Here is a 21,087-nt window from a genome sequence, read left to right as displayed (position 1 = left end):
ATTGAATTTCCTATGGGAGTCACCATCATTCCGCACTCAAGCAGGATAGCACCTTGCATGAGAGATATGTGCACCCCATACGGGTCACACACTGCCATTAATATCAGTTTGAATATCAGTCAAATACCCTGCCTTATCTGTTAAATATGAAATCGTATAAGTTTTTGCGCTATACATTCCAAGGACAAAATTTATTGATAATTGTTAACATTAAATTTTGATGTAATACAATTATAATTTCCTATATTTTCAATATACTACAAGGTGAAATCTTAGATGATTTCCCTTTTTTGTTGCTGATACAACAATATTAAGTAAACACATTTTGCTTGGAACTGGCCTTTTCGATCGCGGACTGTGATTATTGTGAAGACATCGTAATTGTGTTTCAATATTCATGTCAATCATCCATATAATAGCGCATTATCTGAAGATCACGTAATAGAGTTTAGAGGAATATTGCTGCATAATTCGAAAGTGGTATTCCTAATCTGGAAAATATAACAATGGGTAACATGTGCATTTGTTGGAACGTTCTAGCAGTATGTTAGAATTTTGTTGTACGCTGTCATTTGTCAAATAATTACAAACTTAAACTGTCCTGCTAGATAAGGTACATTTGAATGTCTGTGTAACATCTTTGTCCATTATGCATTATACTTCCATATAGTTCTTATAAATTCTTGGCGAGGGTGACGAGGACTTTTTTATTAATGACATGCTCACACAAATATATGCATATCATATATATGCAATATAATGTACAGAAAAAGGATTGCAATATATAAACTTACACAAACCTTGTTATTTTCATCTCATAATAAAGAAATTTCCATTCATTCAGAATGGCATAAATCTGAATTCAAATGTAGTTTTAGAACAAGAAATGTATAAACTATTCTATAATGTGTTCTCTTGTGCCGATATCGACTAATTATAGATGAGAAATTCAGTTGATTGAATAAAAGGACGGTGTTGATACAATAATGACAGGGTGAATACTGTCAATCTGATTTCTTCTAATGAGACTTTCCTCAATTTCTCTTCGTTCCGTCTCAGTTCTTTATTGATATGCCTTAACGTAGGAATACATAACAATAGCAGCTTGTAAGAAGCAGAGAGAAACATCTGAAGATAATTGTCTAGACTTCTACTGCTCAAGCATAAACCGTACTTGTACTGAGTTGTCATCGGCAATACCCTTATGTACTACCAGTATTCTCCACCAGTCTACACAGCTCTTTTGCATATTATAATTTATGTTTAAACAAGGTTACTACGGAAAGCTTTCACTATATTTTACTACAGATCATCTGGACTTTTAAAGAAATATAACACAAACCTTAAAACACTTTTAAAACTTTGTCTTACATATCTGGAATACTATGGAGATGTAGTTTATAAAATTAGAAGAATTAAACAGAATGCTTATTTTAATCAAATATTTGTAAAATGTGTCAAAATATTTATCAAAAGAGGATACAGTGCGAAAATCGTTAAGCACAGTGCATGTTTGATTGATCCCTCTACAACTTTCCTATTTGATGGTGCGATGACTAATAAAGTACAAGACTCTTTGATGCGTTTCTCCTAAAAACAAAGACAAATATCAAAGAGGGAATGCCACGTACCAAAATCGCAGCCTCCCCAAAACGAAACCGACAGCACGCAGACGTGCACACCACAAACACACACACATACACATACACGTGCACACACACAAAGCCAACACACGAGGACAAAACGAACAAACAGAGGAACACACACACATACACGCGCACACACACAAAGCCTACACAAGAGAACAAAACGAACAAATCCTACATAAACGGACGGAGAGTGGAATTTTGTCTTGCCGCTTGCTTAGTCGTGCCCTTAAAAGTTAGGCTCTTGATGCTCTGATTTCAGACAAGTTCTTGAGTACATTGGTGTAATTATACCTTAGATTGACCCTATTTGTATGTTGTTTTTTTTTCTTGTCTATCTTGTTGAAAATGCGAGGTTGGCATGCCCTAAACGCGTTTAAATCCCCATTTTCATTTTTATAGGTTACCGACCGTTCCCAGGCGGTGCCCATATTTTCAACTAGTTTTCAGTCCGTCTCGTACTTTGTGTTGTGTATGTTGCCTTGTTTGTTGTTAACGTTTCATTCTTCTTTCTCCTTACTACCCACATTACCCCCATCCCCTCCCTTTCCGTTGCATTTATGCTCCCTTGCATTTGTTGCCTCTCTCCTTTTACCATTGAGTAAGTTATCATGCCTACCATAATTCTGACTACCGGTCGTCCGGGCGGTGCCTGACTGTTGTTTTTTTTCCTGCTTATGTGTGTGTATGTGTATTTGTGTACCTTTCTATTTGTTTATCTGTGTATGTTAGTTGTGTGTGCGCGCGTATGTGCGTGTTTGCGTGCGTGCGTTTGTCTTTTGTACATGCGTATCTACGACGTTGTAGGAATACTACGTTTAAGGAACTTGGCTTTCCCTGTTGAACATTCACCTTCCCCCACATCCGACCCTTTTATCTACCCCTTACCACCCCACCCCCATTTTTTTGTATTTTGCATTTTGTTTATAATATACTTGTTGGATTTTTTAAGCAACCCGTCTGTAATATTTTTCCGTTACGGCTTCTTTTTTTTTGTCGGCCTACTTTGCGATGCATGGCTCTATGGCTGTGTCTGGGGTGCTCTGTGCTTCCGGGAAATCTACCCTTACCTTTTATCTTTGACAAAGCTGTAGGCAAGAATAAAGTCGTCAGTTACGGAGTCTATGGAATCTCATGTGTTATGAATATCTTCAGAGCAACATAAAATTGTCTTTTGTGCTGCATTCAATGCCCGATATAAAAGTTAGCTAATTAAATTACAAGATCCTTATAGACAATTATGTGATTCCACAAAGTTTGTTACTCATAAAAGTCAGGATTGATGTCTCGTTAAGACGATGTTATTTGATATCATACCTCATTACAGCCATTGTCTTAAATAAGTTACATCATTTATGCACTTATTTATGGCATTTGTCAGAGCCAATGATTATGTACGAAATTAAAATAATTACATCGCAGCTCAATTACTACAGGATAATATGACATTCTGATATATGTTCTACGCGAAAAGATTTTTAATGTTATCCATGTTCAGATGTAAACGTTTAAATGATATTATGTATTGATTGAATTGATTAATCGGACAATGATGAGTCCCTGCAATTTGTTTTATCCAAATTATTTTTTGAAATAACATTTAGAAGTAAGGAAGAATACACTTATCAGTTGACATTTTTTACGTAAAATGCTATTTGGAACGGGCCAGACAGCATTTTTCAGTGATATGTTAGTACATTAATTGAACTAAAGAAAATACTAATACTAACTAACGAAAACTCTTATCAATAAACACCATGTTTACTTAGCAGAAATATGACATGGTTATTGAAAAGCTGTTGCCTGAAAGTTGACAGAGTACTCATAAGTATAAGAAATACTTAAATGAGGCTAGATAAAAATGGATTGATTAAAGCGGTCATACTAAATTGTACGAATCGATTAATAATATTGTGCTGGTTTCTACCAACATTGATGTATTTGTGTCAATTCTACTAGGGTAATACTATTTACAAGGTAAGTTTTGGGTAAAAGTTAGTCAACATAACTGAGACTGAAATATCTATGAAGTACATTATACTGGTATACAATCGACCACTTACCCGTATAAGTAAACAACTGTCATTTAGCAAGAATCTCTTTGGGTAAGGTCATTGCAAAAACTGGTTCTCAGCTTGCAAATGCATTCGCAATTGCTCGCACAGAAAGCAAAGCAAAAAATGTAAGCCGCTATGGGTTTCGAACTCGTTGTTTTTAACAAAAATCCTATCGGTATACCGATCCGTCGAGACGGGCGGGAATAAGATTGTTTACGTTTGGACAAGCATATCGTTTACTGATCTTAATACCAACAAAATAAGGTCCTTTACAAAGCACAAATGCATTTACACTCTTGTTTCAGTATACCATAACCATAAACGGAAGCAGAGTCCCTGTACAACTACGTGAACTCACATTTCATGTTCGTTGCAAAATGTTTCGAATTAGCATAAACTACTGATCGAATATAAAGCCTTGTTGATAATCATTTTGCAAACTTTTTTCAAAATGTATTTTTTATGTAGCATGTAGTATGACCTAAGTCTGTAGAAATACACGCTCATTTTATTAGGGGATTTGTATCTTTCTATGAATTTTATAAACTGTCCTATTTAAGGAACAAAGTTTCAGCTCTTCAACTGTATTTCAAAATGGTCAATAAGACTAATGCACACTCACATATGATTTTTCCGTATAAAAAATATAAGTAACGTTTTTTTTTTTTCAAATCAATGAAAATAAACTACACTGCTTACTTTAAAAACAAAATGTTTTGAAGCTTCATGTAGTTATTCTATATCTTTTAAAGAAATAACTTTCTAACTCACGGTGGGTGTCATTAAGGAAAATAACTCCCATTTATATATAAAGTACGCCGTCGGTGATAATTATGTGTCATTACAAAATATCATCTCGAACTGTAAAAGGATATAAAGGATTGCTAGTCAGTTAAACAAGTCTGGCTGGGCAAGAAAATTAGAAAACTTGAATTATCATCTTCTGAATAGTTTTAGTTCAACTAAAACAACTTTCAAAATTTCCGAATCTTATTTGTTTTTCCTTTTAGTTATATATTTCATCTAATCTTATGCAATGGTGTAACTAATAATTACAATGCGTGGAATAGTCTGTGTAGTATCTATTGACACTAGTGGATTTTAGAAATATTGTTATCTCAATGATTTATCAGTTTTTTAAAAACACCACGGTCTTTAAATACCATGCAGAACTATTCCAAGAGTGGAACTGGCTCATCTAATTTTTTCTATCAAGAAATATATTTTTCAACATAAGTGCATACAGCTTAAAACCTGTTCAATGTATATTTCGCAATCGGCAAGCAAATAAGAAATATTCCCAATCTTCTAGAAAGTACAGCCTACTACGTACTTGTTAAATATCAGTTCATTTAATCATGTGTGATTTTGCATTTCAACGTAATTTTCGTATGTAATCGTTACTATAATATTTATATAGTGAGCACCTGTTGCCGATTTTAATTTTCTTATTTCGTAGACATCAATAATTTTCACTTATCATTATTCCGCTAGATGTTATCCCACTTACTTACGAACAGAAAGGACTTTATAGATCATTCTGTGGTCAGATAACTATAAAATAATCACACAAATGATCAACCTGAGCGTTAGAAATTGTGCTTAAAAGCAGTTCAGTTCAATATACCACAAACCTAGGACATCTTTGTTGGCTAGGTTTGACGTTATGGCATCAAAATGTGTATTTTGTTAACGGCTGTCGCATGGCTCTTGTTTCCATGAACAAATAAAACACTAAACAATCAATAACATAAATACGTATGCTACTTTTGGAAGGCTTACACATTAATTTCTAAGCTATGTTTCATGTTTTGTAACGTCTTGTTTTGTGCTTTTTTTTTCTCTGTTTCCGTTTCTTGCTGTATTGATACCACTTCATTTCAGGAGCATCATAAATGAATGATTCTACGATTCCGTATCAGTATCAGAATTACCGAACTCGCTCTGTAGCATGTATCAATTACTGGCACAAGTCTGAAGTTATGTGTATTACAAATTGAATCAAAGTGTCAAGTTTAATGTATGTAGCACTTTACAATAAGTCCCGAATGATAATTAAATTGAAATTGAATAGAAAAGACTATTTGTTTTGCATAATGAACTGCACATTCAGTGTCTAAATGCTTTTGCAAAATGGTAAGCACAGAACGCGAAAAAAATCTCGTAGCTAGAATATTCAGACTTTCTACATGTATCTGTACCATGGGTTAATTAGAAATAAAGTTTTTTTCTATCAAAGAAGACATATACAGTATACATATATGCAGTTCTTCCAATGTTGCTTTGAAGAGAGATTATATCAAGGTTCTATCCTTATATCTCGGATTTTAGAAGCATGTTTTACCCTATTCCCATATTTTATAACTTTAAAAGTGAATTTTTGCATCGTATGATCTTGTATACTAATATGAACACATAGAAATCGCATTTACATCACTTTTTACTAAATCAATGTCCATTTTTATCAGTAGTGAAGGGCATGATTACTTCTTCCTTCTTTGACAATATAAAGCCGCCATCTTGGACTGGAAGAAGTGAGAGCTTCAATATTTGGTATGGGATGTTGAAATTCATTTGAACGAAATGACGTCACGTTAGTATGTGTGTCCGAAATAATAGATATATGTATATTGAGAAAATACAGAAGCTCAGGTAAAGAGATATGTAAAGAATGTTTGTTTAAAGAGACGTATCAAGCAGGCGCTCTTTACTTTACAGAGATTGAAGTTCAAGTGGATATTTCTTTTTGTACTTACTGAAAATCTCTGTTTTCTCTTCACTGTAGGGAAACAGAAATAACTATTTTCAATTTCTTGAATTCGTCAACAATTCGTTTCCATGACAACTTGCAAGTAACAGGTAAACAAAAGTACGAAGTGATCTCAATAAAATAACGAGTTAATCAGTTTTACTGTCCTCCTAATTGGAGCATTCATTTCAGAAAACCATAGCTAATCATCATTCTTTTATATACAGTAGTAATAGTTGGTCTAATGACTTCAGCCTATACTTTCTCAAAGTCGGTATAAAAGCTGGAATACACAACACTTTCTCCTTCATCATTTTAGTGTTTAATATTTTTGTTCTCATAAATCTTCAGCTAGCTTTTTAAGTCCGTTTTTAAAAATTACAAGCAATCAACACAAAAATGTTTACAATACACTCATATATATTAATGAAATATCCTGCGTTCTAATAAATAAAATCTGTAAAAAGATCCTTTAGAAGCAAAGAATGCAACCAAGCAGATTAATGGCATACTCGGTTTGATTGAGTCTGTTATGGCAGGTAATGAAATGTGCAACACCTCTCACGTCCCCTAGCACCGGCTTAAGCGGAACTCTGTTACACATATATTGAATGAAAGGACAAGAAAATATAACAACACTGAATCCAAGTACGGGGAGAAATTTTACAGCCGCAACACATCTACTCAATATTTATCTAATAGAAGACATCCATAGAATCTCTTTGATTTTTTTTCTGATCTGATATTTAGTTTACAAAATGTATTATAATTCCGGTATTAGGTACGTAAAACAACATTCAGTCTCTACAAAATAAGAAAGAAAACGAAACGGATTTTCAGGGAAAGCCAAATTCAATAATTTGACTTTCCAACGCAGAACACAACCTCAGTAACGTGCAATGCACACAAAGTGGTACGGAACAACACAGACAGCACAGAGGACATATTACCTGAATGATATCGCCATTGAATGATCGGTCTGCAGGGTGTTCAATCAATTTCACGAATACACAACCTCTGTATTTCCCCTAGGAACTCTAAACAAACTAACTACAAATACAAACAAGAGCTGTCTGTATACCGACGTATTCTCCCCGGTTATGTCCTGAAAAGAGGACGTTCGCCAATATTTACATTTTGCACAAGAACGAAAAACCAAATACAATATTTTGCAACTAATGATAGTAAGTTATTGTTTTAAATGTATCTAGTCATCTATCTTATAATCAAGCTTCGTTAAATCTAATATCATTCTGTTTAATAATTACAGTGTAACTGAAATTGTAAGTTAGGTATATCAAGGGGAGACAAATCAATAATCATATTAGACATGAGCTATGCTAGAAGGTTTTCGCGCTCTCATTTCATTGATACTACTTGTTTCTTGAAAATCTTGGTATTGTATTCTATAGCTGTATATCCATTTTTGCAAATGACAATATTTGATTTGTTTGCAATTTTGTAAGTAAATATAGTTATAATTCAAAATAACACATCAACTAAAAAAGTATTCTTATGAATTATCTTTTTTAAATACTTTTGAGGAAATGCGTGTCTTAGTAGGTATGTATGAGGGTGTGTACGGAAGTACATGTATTTATTGACAATATGGGAAAAAGGTTTTGATAAGATTTTTTTGAAAATAACAGGGGATGCGTTTACTACAGGAGGGGCGCTTTCACTGGGGTATACGGTAATACATGCATATACCGACAGTATGCACAAGTTTACTAAATAGCGATGCATTTCTGTTTCTTCGGGCTATGTCCCTTTACAACTGTTTTAAGCGTAGTTGACATATGTCTAGACAATATGCGCAAGACTACATTTTATTTACACTTGGCAGATCCCTTGAAAGGTGTAAAATAGGTTATCCAGACAAGCCTTTCAGTATTATTTTGCATGTACCGGACAATGCGTTAATCATTTGGGGTCATGGAGAATATTCTATTTAACTTACGAATTCTGCGTAAGCCAGTGCTAGGAGGGATGTTGCATACTTGTTTACCTCCCAAGGATAAGATTCAATCAGCCTTGTATCATTTTGACTGGTTGGGTTATATGCTACCAAATGATCTTCCTATTATAGATTTTATTATTATAACAGTATTACATACTAAGTATTACGCAGCATTTTATAAGATTTGAAAGGTCATACCTCCTAATCCTAACAATATGCGTAATTGCACTTCATACAAATGTATTTCATTAAGTTTTTGCAATATGAACCCTTGTCAACTCTATAAGAAATCATTCTGGAAATCATTCTGTAAACTTCCAAATGACCATACTTCCCAGTAGAGCAAGATAATACTCATGTCCCGTGAATATGCGTAAGCTCACTTCAAGATCATACAGTTTTGTAATATTGTGAAAATCCCTTGAAAACATAAGGTGAATTAATCAGAACATAGACTTTGGGACGCACTAACTGACATGTATTTGACTGAAATTCGCAAAATATCCACATAAATAAAACATCATATAAATTCAACCCAGAATTCGCTAACCCTTCCCAATAAACCCTTAACGTACAAACGTATCTTAAACCAACATGTTACCTTGAACGGATAGAATGACAGAACGACAACTGTGTGCCCTTGGAAGTATGTCGAGGCCGGGAGCAAACAAAGTACATTTTCTAAATACTACCTTTAGGCATCAGTGAGAACTATGGTCAAGGACAGTTTCATGTTTTCCTTATATCAAAACATAACATTATTCCGTAATATTTTACTTTTCAGACTTTTTGATTATAATAGGATAAAAATAACCTAATATTTCTGTACAACACTGACAACTTCTAATTACAAAGTGACAAAACTAAACGCTTACAGATTTCTCGAACATAAACATGCATCCTAGGCTAGTTCATTTTAATTGCGGTGAAATAGAAAGTACAGAGCCATAACTACAACATACTATGGCATTAACGTAACCTACACGCCATTATAACATATTTTGCAGAAGGTATAGCATACATGAATAATAATTAGATACGCATCTTAACTATTTGTCTTTAACTGGTCCTGATCTAGTTGTGCGGTTTAGAGAAACATGATGATAAAGTGTTTTTAAGGGGATATTCGCCTATGTAATCTGCGCAAATGTTCAAAGAAGGCATGATGATTGCTCAAAATAAGGCATAACTACCGGTCTGTGACAGATGAAATACGAGCAGTGTTCAATAAATGCCCAGAAAATTGTTCTCGGTTCTTCATATATCATCAAACATCGATATGACTGTTACATAATGGAGAAACGGAAAAGTTTAGTTGATATGCCAAAATATGTTTCCTTTGGACAAGAAATAAGCAAACATGCAATTCTCAATGGCAACGTCATATGACGGCATTCGACCCAATTTTGTCCCCTTTTCATATTTTGCATTCGCTAAAACAGTACTTACCACTTACTTATTTTCACAGCTAAATTTTCTAAATCGGATTGAATCGAATATCAGAGAAATAGACAACTGCTTTGCTTCATTAGGCCAAAGGGGCAATTTTAGAAGAACACTGTATCAGAGTGGTAATGGGAATATCGCTTACAACTCGCGCCTTAGACGTCATAGGACAATAAAGTGGCGTTTTCAAATGACAGTTCAATGTATTATCCAAACCACTGTAATGCTACATGAACATTTTATTCTGTTCGTAGGAGCGTGCTGGAAATGCATTTGACGAAGAAAAGCATTGAACCACATGGTACTTTGTTTATTGTTGGGTTTTCGTCACACTGACACAATTATATGTCATATGGCCACTTTCCAGCTTTTCATGGAGGAAGACCAAGGTGTCCCTACGGGCATTATTTCATCACCACCGACCTTTAGTAAGCCAACTGGTTGACTTTCTCACAGAAGTTTTCTACGCCCCAAGCGAGGCTCGAACCCACATGGATGATGGGCAAACGACTTAAATAAAATCTGGAAAGTAGATCCCTCGGAAGCACCGAGAACAAAGCAAACAGTGAAAATTGCAGACTCGGTTTGATTGAGTCTGTTCATGAGCAGTAATGGAAAATGCAACACTGCCCACGCCCTCTAGCACCGGCTTAAGCAGTATTCAATCTTCTAATCAGCGACTTTAGCCATTCGGCCACGGATGCCCCAAAACTACAGATGTCAGCGTCACAATCACGTTTGGCTGTTTTTAGTGCTAGTGACAGTCCCTAAACAACGATGAATGCAGAAAGTTCATTTTCAGAAATTTATTTGTAATTTAGATATTCATATTCGTATTTAGTATATTCTAGATTGTTCAACCGAAGTAAAATATCAGAAATCCTTTAATTATTTGTACATTATTTTTACTAACTTGAGATGTGCTCTAGAAATATCACAGTGTCAATACTGATGCTCTTCTGATTGTTTTGATGTTTTCCTCCATCACATTCTATAACATCATAACATTCAGTGATGATTATATTTTAAAGGGATTATCATTGTCATATATGCTAAATGCTTCAAGATAATCTATCCTTACCTTTATTTTTGTTTTTGTTTGTTTGTTTTGGGTTTTACGCAGTTTTTTAACAGTATTCCAGTCACGTTACAGCGGGCAGTTAACCAAAGCAGTGTTCCTGGACTCTGTACCAGTGCAAACCTGTCCTCCGCAAGTAAATGCCAACTTCCCCACATGAATTAGAGGTGGAGGACTAATGATTTCAGACACAATGTCTTTTATCAAATAGCCACGGTAGTTAACATTTTTCTCCTATAAAGTATTAACATTTGAACTATCTGTCTCTTACTTTTCCTATAACTACCAAGTCGAGAACTAAACAATTGTTAGTATAAGACTACCTTTTTATTCAGTTTGTTTACAGCTGAATAGTGGTAGTGTCAACCATAATATATGTTTTTACAAGGATATTTCAGCTCATCTTTTATCTGGCTGATTTTGTAAGAAGTAAGTGTAAAAGTAAGGTGATATCCAATCAATCAAAATAAAATAAGTGTAAGATGCTAACAAGCAAGGGACATGTTCACAGTTTATGACCATGTTTTAACTACTCCTGTGTCAGTAACTACTTCTGAAATAATGGCATATTGCCATAACCTACCTTGCAAAATAAGCATGAAAGTAATAAAGAATCAGTTTACAAATATCCTCCGCCAATATGGTTGTGTTTTTTTAGACAAAAGCGATAAAGGAGTAGATTTGCTGCTGAACAGCGGCATAACATAGCAAGTAAACAATGCCTACATGTAATTATCTGAAGAACTGTTACAAAGATTTTAATCAGTAGAAACTTTCACAAGTAATCTGTACTTTCCCAATCACTATATAAAACACACTTCTGACGTTAGATGGGCATATAGAGATGTATCATTACAATAACACAATCACATTGAAGGATATGATACGTGTAGGCAGTTGTGATTGATACCATACGACATCGCAACAAAGATTTCTTTCGCTCACACGTCTGTAAGAAAATTGCTTTTCGTTAGAGTACAATATAACAGAATTACTTCTACATCTCCGTAGTAAGCACATTGTAGACACATTTTAGAGGATTCGTCGGGGTTATTTTTTTCATTTTTTTGCACTGTTGTGTCATATAAGTGTATCTAACTTTTACCAGATCGAAGTGTTCGAAGCACGGAAATGCTTACGACTGGTTAAATCTTACAATTTGATTACTGTCGGTCTTTATGTGTCTGAGGCTTGCAATGGAAGAAAACGATGATTTATATTTCATTTTATATTTTAGTAAGACTATTACGTATTTCGAGTACTACGTCTTAGGTGTTCCTAGTAAGCATTTTTTCTGTACCATTTATATTAAAAGGAAAACGTTTTTTTCCTCGTTTCATAGCCTTGGGTATTGTTTAATCACCTTTGGATATGGAGCCTGCTTTTTAATTTTGTCTTTTGACAGTTCCTGTGATACGCAGGCTCCATAACCTCAGATCCCCTTCCTAAATTCCAGTTTGTTTAGTTCTGCCCATTGTTTTCTCGTTTAGGGCAAACTCTTTACTTTATCTGGGGACCAAACGCCGCTCTTCATGGAATTACACGCCTCAACACGTGTATCATTGAAGGTTCCATGTTCACGGCCGTTTGAATACACCTGTGGGTGTCTCTAAATTGCTTTTTGTATTTTTAGCATGTGTAAATGTTGAGTTCTGCTCAACCCGGGGCTAGAGGGCGTGGACGGTAGTTTTTGTCGTGTTGAGCGACCTGTGAAGTTTCTACTTTTCTCTATTTTATATACACAAATAACGACCTTGGAAATTATGTAAGTTCTTTCACTATAATTTCCATTTCGGTTAATAGCAACAATCCGTTGGAATTTAATAGCATACTCGGTTTAACTAAATCAGTGAGAGACGAAAAACTGTTTTGTGTGTAAGGGATTTATACTGGCGTGGAGTTCAGGTACATGGAAGGGGTTTTACAGTGAGGTGTGGTGCCAGTCACCTAGTTTCAACTTTCCAAATATAAACATTTGATTTGTTTTGTTTAAAAAGCGTCCATATATCTTTTTACCAAAAGAGAAAATTGCAATAAAAGTACTCAAATAATTAATTTGATTCGGAATTTAAACATGTATTTTCCTTTTAATAAACATTTATAGAATGAATAGTATTATCACAGTAAATTCAAGTTTATTTCTGCTCAATTTAGTATTATACACATTTTGAGTGCTGAAGACATCTATAGTGATAAAAGAAACAGTTTGCCACCAGAATATATTTCGAAAATATGTACGAGAATGAATAAGTCGATTAGCTGTATACTTAAGAGATTCTGTCCAATGCAAATGGAGGTATCAGATATTGTCAATGTAGTTATTCCTGAAATTTGTTAATATGTTCGTCATAAAGTGTTCGGTAATCGGTTACCAAAGAGGATAGTATTGCCAAAGGAAGCTGTATTAAGATAATAGGAGCAATTTAGGTTCCATTTATGTCTTTCGATTTTACAAATTTCCTTTCTTACTGATTTCGGTTAATTATATCTTTGAAACAACGCAAAGGATGCAAGATGACCAGCAGTTGCCAAGTTTATGAGAGCTTGACTTCTTGTATATTAAACACGTTTTTGGCTGACTTCATATATCGGCAGGAATAATATCAGAAAGTATTTTGGCACTTAGTAGCTCGTCTGATAATTCTGAGGCAACAGTAGTAAAATGATTTGCAATAACAGACCTGATTATCTATGTTGAAAACAATGTTCGAACTAGCACATTTATAACCTTGCTTTTAAATGATGCCATATGCCCTTGTACACCTCAGCTATACTTAATAAAAAGGTTTTAATTGACAGGGTACATTCAGTTTTATTAAAAGAGGTCCGCTTAAGCCGGTGCTGGGAGCGTGAAAGGTGTTGCACATTTCATTACCTCTCGTGAACAGACTCAGTCAAAACGAGTTTGCTATTTTTTTGTTGGTTACATTCTATTCGTCCAAAAAATCTTCATGTAGCTATTAGCATTTATCAAATATGGAAGTATACTTTTACCGTTTTAAATATGATCTGTGGTCATGTCCTTTTTTAAATTTATACAGTGCAATGTCCTTAAGTTTTAAAGTGATGACATATAATAATTGAGGTTCGAAAGAAAATAATGGTAAACTCTGTTTGACGGAAGCTGTTCACGGGCATAATAAGTACTGAAATGTGCAAAGTCCCTCATGCCCCCTAGCATCGGCTTAAACGGACGTCTATTATGTTAAAAGTGAATGAACTCGATGGGCCAGGATATATCACAGCACTAAATCCAGGTACAGGAAGACTTTTTACAGCCGCCAGACGACACAGACGACGCGTTTAAACATACTCAAGTCAGCTTCGATCAGATGGAATACATACAATTTCATGGACCTACTTACAGAAAATTAGAGAAAGTAAAGCGTGCGTTACAGTGTGACTTAATATTTTCTATAATATATAGGTTATACATATATGACTCCCTTCCGATATAGTTCCTCGGGGGAATACCGCCTTCGAATGCGGGAGGTCGGATTAGTTCCCTGGCCGCGTCATACCAAAGACGTGAAAATTATACTATTAGCTTCCTACCTTGGCGCTCGCTCAGCATTTGGAGGAACGGTCTAAGACTGGTCAGCCCGGTGTCAGTATAATGTCACTAAGTCGACTATCAAGTCTCGTGTCTACGGTGTGATGTTATAGTGAGGTATTACTTTAAAGTTTAACATTGTGCTCACTGCTACAACAAGACCGTTGTTTTTATGATTAAAATTTTTTAAAACAAACGCTAGCAACACACACACACACACATGTACGCACGCATGCACGCACACACAACACAGCTTCTGGGGGAGTCGTATTACTTCAAATGGAGGAGAATTTTACTATATAGCAATTGTATACGCATGCAAACAGGTTTTAACATTTCTCCGTACTTGGAATCCTGGTTGTTATATTATCTATTCCTTTAGCATACTTTTTAAAAGAGCTTTGCTTAAAATAGAAAACGTGGACGCCAGTGCTAGAGGACGTGGGGATTGTTTCAAATTACATTGCAACTAATGAAATATTTCTATTAAACCGAGTCTGCTTTTAGTAATCTCGTTTGCGTTATATGCTTTCAAATGCTCTTCTGAAAATAGTTCCTTAAATATTGATAAAAATGCTAGAGTAGTAATCTTACGAAGATACACAATACTATTCTTTGATGCAGTGGCGTTGGGTCAAGGGAATTATGTATGTATGAGTAGCATGATGTTTGCTTGTACAGTAATCAAACCCTTACAATGCTGAAGCCAATGCATCTAGGCCAATGTTTCCGGAAAGAAGATTTCGTTATGTGATTTTGCTTAATTGTATTCTTTTATAGTGATCGCAAACATTTTATTTCTTTGAAAATTTTGTAATGGCTAAAAACACAATGACACAATCGTGATGATGCGATAAATATGGACCATGAGTATAAGTGTTTGTCAGTCGTCTGCCTGATATCCCAAGATTGAATAACACCAAGTAAATCTCTTTGATTTCCAAGTTAATGACTCGAGACAGAAAGTCGAACAGTTAAGTCGTTACGTTTATCGATATCTTGAACAACACCGGTCAGTTAACAGATCCGAGGAAGTGTATCTGATAATATAAGAAAAATGCTTAAAATATGCTTGAATGGTGATTGTGGCATGAAGAAACTTAATTTTAGTATGGTACCTTAGGTAAGACAGTATGATAGCGACATGAGAGTTTTAAGTATGGAAGTAGGGTCGCAAAGACAGAATAATCAAGTCGATTTCATATTTGATGTAGAATATACTTCTCTATATTTGAAAATAGTTGATATAAGATATCGATAAACGTAACGACTTTCAATTATATCATAATATAGTCTTCCTATATATCCAAAAAAGAGGCCTAGAAATTGCCTTTGATGGCATTTTTTGTTAATGCCCGACAGCCATGTTCCATGTTAACTTTATGAAAATTGGAAAAGTTTCAAGGGGGCTGTCGACTTCTCAGGGTCATAGTAAGGTCACAGCACAAGGTCAAAGGTCAATAAGTGCATTTTTGGTTATAAACTTCAGATTTTCGCCATTTTTGCTACTTTTTATTATATCTTGTAATTTTTTGGTGATGATTATGAATTTGAGAAGTAAAAAAAATACTTCGTGTAGATATATTGCATTTGAGACTGGCAAAATTCGAAACGACTAAAGTACTTTTTCTACAACGAACTGAAATTTCCGTATGCTCTGATTTTATGTTCGTATATGAAAGCTATCTTTCTCATGTTTCTAAAACTTCCGTTTCCAGGCTAACAATCGATTGAATGTCTGTATGATTGCCTGCATGGACTGTACAGGTAGAAAAAAATCTATGGCGTGTATTTTATAAAGACTAGTACAGCCAAACTTCGTTTGCTCGAAATCGGATTATTCGCTTACTACTCTTGGTTCGACTTCATCGTCTATATAATATATACTTCAAGTTGACTTGTACTACTGATATTGCGAACACAAATTACTTGTCCCGTCGAACTCTAGCGAACATAGTTTGACTGTACTAACAGTTGACAGGTCTAAGTATTCCTTCGGAAGCATGGAACTCAAGGACGAAATAAATAGGAAACTCGGTTTTATTAAGTCATTTTGTGAGATAGTATGAAATGTGAAAATTCTCTTAAACATTATCTAAAATGGTCTATGTTGTCAATTAAAACTCTTTTTCAGTGGTTGATGTATATGCTGTAGTAATTTCAGGAATGTGTGGGCGTTTAGAAATACTATTTATGTACAAATAGTAGGCGATATGAAAGTTTAAATATAGATATTAAATAACTGCAAATGTTAAATTGTTTTTTTTTTTTTTTGTCATTCCATTAGCATGAAAATGGTTCTCTTCATATTATTGAATCAACTAAAAAATGATTTATTTGCACCTGAACATTAGGCTATAATAAGAACTGTTAACCACTCTTCAAATGTTTTCAACATCTACAATTTTGTAACTACATGTTTATGCTGGTTCTATAGATGGCATAACTTCACAAAGGCTTAATAATTGTCAGTGAATTTGAAAGTATATCGAATGTTATTAGTGTGATCTGTATGACTGTGAATATATGGGTAAAGCATGTTTGTTTTCCTGTTAGATTTCCGAGTGATTTGTTAGTAATAGAACCGGGTAATGCAAACGCACCAATGTATCACGGAGGAATCGGATGTTATAAAATAAAACAAATGTTTGAATTTTCAGAATAGAATAATGCAAATATCGCATTTAGAGTTTCGGTGAAATTTCTTGAAATGTGCTACTTAATTGCAAATACATAAAATATGATGATAAATGTCTGACCGATAGTAAAAAAGGAAAGAAATTACAGCAAATCAAAGAAATAGTGTAAAGATTAACTAGTTGAAATCCTACAGATCTGTTCTGTTTTGTTTTTTACCGTGCATGTACTGTAAACACCTATAATGTAACCAATATTTCAGTTATTCCTCTCAAATGGTCCTATTTAACCATCACCGCGTGGACAAAGTAACATAAATATATATCATATAATGAATTATCACCAGTATTGAAATCATTTCTTTAGGAGCTGGAGAAGCATTTCATATATGTAAATGCTACTTTCAACAATATTTCAGTCATGTAACGGCGGTCAAAATTAACCTAAATGGTATTTCTGGAGTATCTACAAATACTAGACTTTTCCCCGCAAGTAACTGCCGACTTCTCCATATGATTCAGAAGTGGAGGACGAAATTACTCCTGGCAATGTATATTATCAAATCGTCATGGAGAACATACACCTCTCCGAGGGATCGAACTCACGACCCGCGATTCTTAGATCTGCGCTCTCCTTATTGGGCTAATAATACAATAATACTTGGTTGTATACATGACAGTAAAGTGACTTAAACTGTTTATGTGAGAATTTTTATATGTGTGTGTGTAATTCATTGTCCGTTGTAATCTTCTTCCTCAAAACCTACCATTATTTTCTCTTTCGCACACATTTCTCAAAAGGGGTTCAATATGTAAATATTTTTTTATAGTCAGTTCAAAGCTTAAATTCAAATTTTATTGTGCCTGAAGTGCAAGAAATGCATTTGCAGTGTCATTTTATAATCATTTACTCAACAACTCCACACATGACATTTTGTTTTTATCTCTGCCAAATTTTGACAGATTTGAATGAAAATTAGACACATTGTTTAATGACCAGTTCAATTAAATAAACATAACAGCGATATCAATTGCGTGTACATTCGTTGAACCAAGACAGTTGAAATAAGGTAACCCAATAATAGAAAGTCACAGAATGAATGAAACTTGGTGCTGGTCTCTATGCGGCAAGTACTGCCATCGGCGGGATCAAACAATTTTGTCATTAATGTAGTGTCATTAATGACGTCACAAACCTAATATGAAATTAATATTGTTCGGATGTTCCAACCAAACATAGTTGAACATTCAGACTACAATGATTTGAATTTCATTTAATTCATAGGATCAACGTTTATCGGTGTGATTTGGAATTTACTAATTATGTGGCATTTAATTTAAGCGTTACCTTATTGTTATCCTTCCGGTTAAATGAATTGAAATCAGGCTATGATCGTTCTTACGTTTTATTATAATAAAGTAATCATTAAACATTGTGTGATACATTCAAGCAAATCTGTAAAAATTTGGCGATAAAAGGAAAAAAAACAGGTGTGGAGTTAGAAAACATATTGAGTATATTATCAATTTACACACCATTTTGCCATCTTTAAACTTTAGAAGTCATTTTCCAAGTTCGGTTTTGATCTTGACATGTGTGTGACCTTGAAATTACATTACAATTACCGTTGGATACGACAGTACCAAAAATATTTCTGCAGTTGATCCACATATAAAGATAACAAACATGCCAAGTATAACCCACTTTACCATCGGATACCACTTTTCTCAGATATATATTTTTCTATATATTATAATGATATAATATATGTTATATATATATTTTTATATTATCATCAGTTGTATTTACAAAATACTAAAGGGCGTTGAGACACAATATCTGAACCAATTGCGATGGTTATATGAAAATAAAACGAGTGCATAACGGCAAAGTTTATTTGTTAATGCACTCATTTGACCTTTGATCCCATTATACTGTAATATTATTATCATACCAGATTTATATAGTAATGAGGAACCCTAGAAGGTGACAGCCCCTTTTACATTTCACGTGTGTTCCTAAGTAACACTTTTATACTAATATCCGAGCATTAACAAAAAATGCCATCAGAAGTCTCATATTGGCAGACTATAATGGAATAACGAATACAGTATAAATTGTCATGTGTTCAACTTGAATCAAATTTCAGGCGCATAACCATTATGCATAGAACAAAACTATTATATTTTTGTTTGTTGTCAACTGATCAACATTCACAATATTTTATGAAATAGTTTTATATCTACTAAAAAGGAATAAGCGTCATCTTTATAAGACATTCTTCATTTGTACCAAATTCTGCAATACCTTTGGACAAAGACGACAACGAGACTCGGTTACTTCAATACGAAAAGAAAAATTAATTACTTTTAACTGAGAAAATATCTTGATCATATCAGATATAAAACATAGATCTTGTATAAACATATAAACCAAAAACATGCTGTTGAAATATTTTTTTTCTAAAAAATCTGCTTTTTTTCAGCAATGTAGTGATCGATGAAGAAAACACAATTATACAAGTCTATACAAGCTATCGGTTAATCTCTGTAAAATCTCAGAGTCAAATGTTACCTTAAAAATATTATTTTATCCCAAAATGACTTGTATTACGCTAAGCTGACAAATACTCGTCACGTACAACATCACACTGATCTCTGTTTCATTATTTGACTTTAAACTTAGCAATTAACAGAAATTCCTATCCTTAAAAGCATTCTCCTGCGATTTCAGGATTCCTTGTTAGACACTGAATTTGAATGTCTTCTTTAATAACGCTATTCATTATTTATTATATCAAAATGAAAAAAAAAATCATCCACATATGTCATTAAATAAATATAGCATCACGTAGAAGAACATTTGATAAATAAAATTTTAACAGAATGGTCATGCTTATTAATAGTATGGTTAAAAAGTGATCTTTGTTTCCTGGAAATATGACATTTAGGAAATAAATAGATAATATATTATCAGTGCTTACATGTGATGTTTCTGTCATGACCTATATTAAAAATCTTTGATAAACCATTAACCATATAAACTTCTTGAAATATCAGAAAAAAAGCAACTCTCAAGTAGCTTTAATTTGACAATAAAAGAGATGTGACTGACAGATCTACCATTATCATATTCTTATAAGTCTTTTCCTGAACAATGGAATAAGGGAATGATGTTATTCATCGGGAGGTTCAAATGACAGTCATGTTATAATTTGGTGTAGACGTGCATTTATATACCGATTAATGGTATTTGTTGCACATTTTTGACAGATACCAGTAATTCATAAAGTTTAGAAATTCTCTCAGGGAAACATACAGCAAGGGTACATCTTACAGGTCTAATACAATATTTACATAACTGGTCATTTTGGATAGCATGATCACTACGTTTTTGAGAGTATGTATAGTGTGCCACAACTTTGCAGAAGGTACTATATAGATGTTTTTTTACGGACAGACCTGTGGACTCCTAATTGCGGGTGACGTCTTACAATAAGTTTCCTCAGTAATTATTTTCTTACAGCTTGTGAAATTGTGCACAATCGGTTTGAGTATCTGCATTATATGCACTAAGGTAAGAAAGTTCACCTGCAGACCAGAAAGAAAACCACTGTATACATGTTATGCACTACTTCTAGGCATACTATTACAACCATGGCAATAAAAGTAAAATTAAAACGCGCATTTCTCACCTACAACGCGCAGTTCGGTAAATTGTACTATGCATATTGAAGAAGCGGTAATTTATTTTCCATCGTGCACCTGTCACATTACCTTAACATTTCTTTTCGCAGAGACAATCCAGACAATTTATATTTTTATCAACGTTACAATATAAATCTCGGATGAACTTCCCTAATGAAGTTTCGGTCTAGATAATAAAATTATTCTGATTACCTGATATAGAAATGTATGTCAATCGTCGTTGAACTACACGTGTACGCTAGAATGTGTATATG

Source organism: Mercenaria mercenaria, chromosome 3 (genome assembly GCF_021730395.1).
Source record: "Mercenaria mercenaria strain notata chromosome 3, MADL_Memer_1, whole genome shotgun sequence".
In the NCBI taxonomy this organism is placed as follows: domain Eukaryota; kingdom Metazoa; phylum Mollusca; class Bivalvia; order Venerida; family Veneridae; genus Mercenaria; species Mercenaria mercenaria.
Note: the sequence above shows the minus strand (reverse complement) of the source record.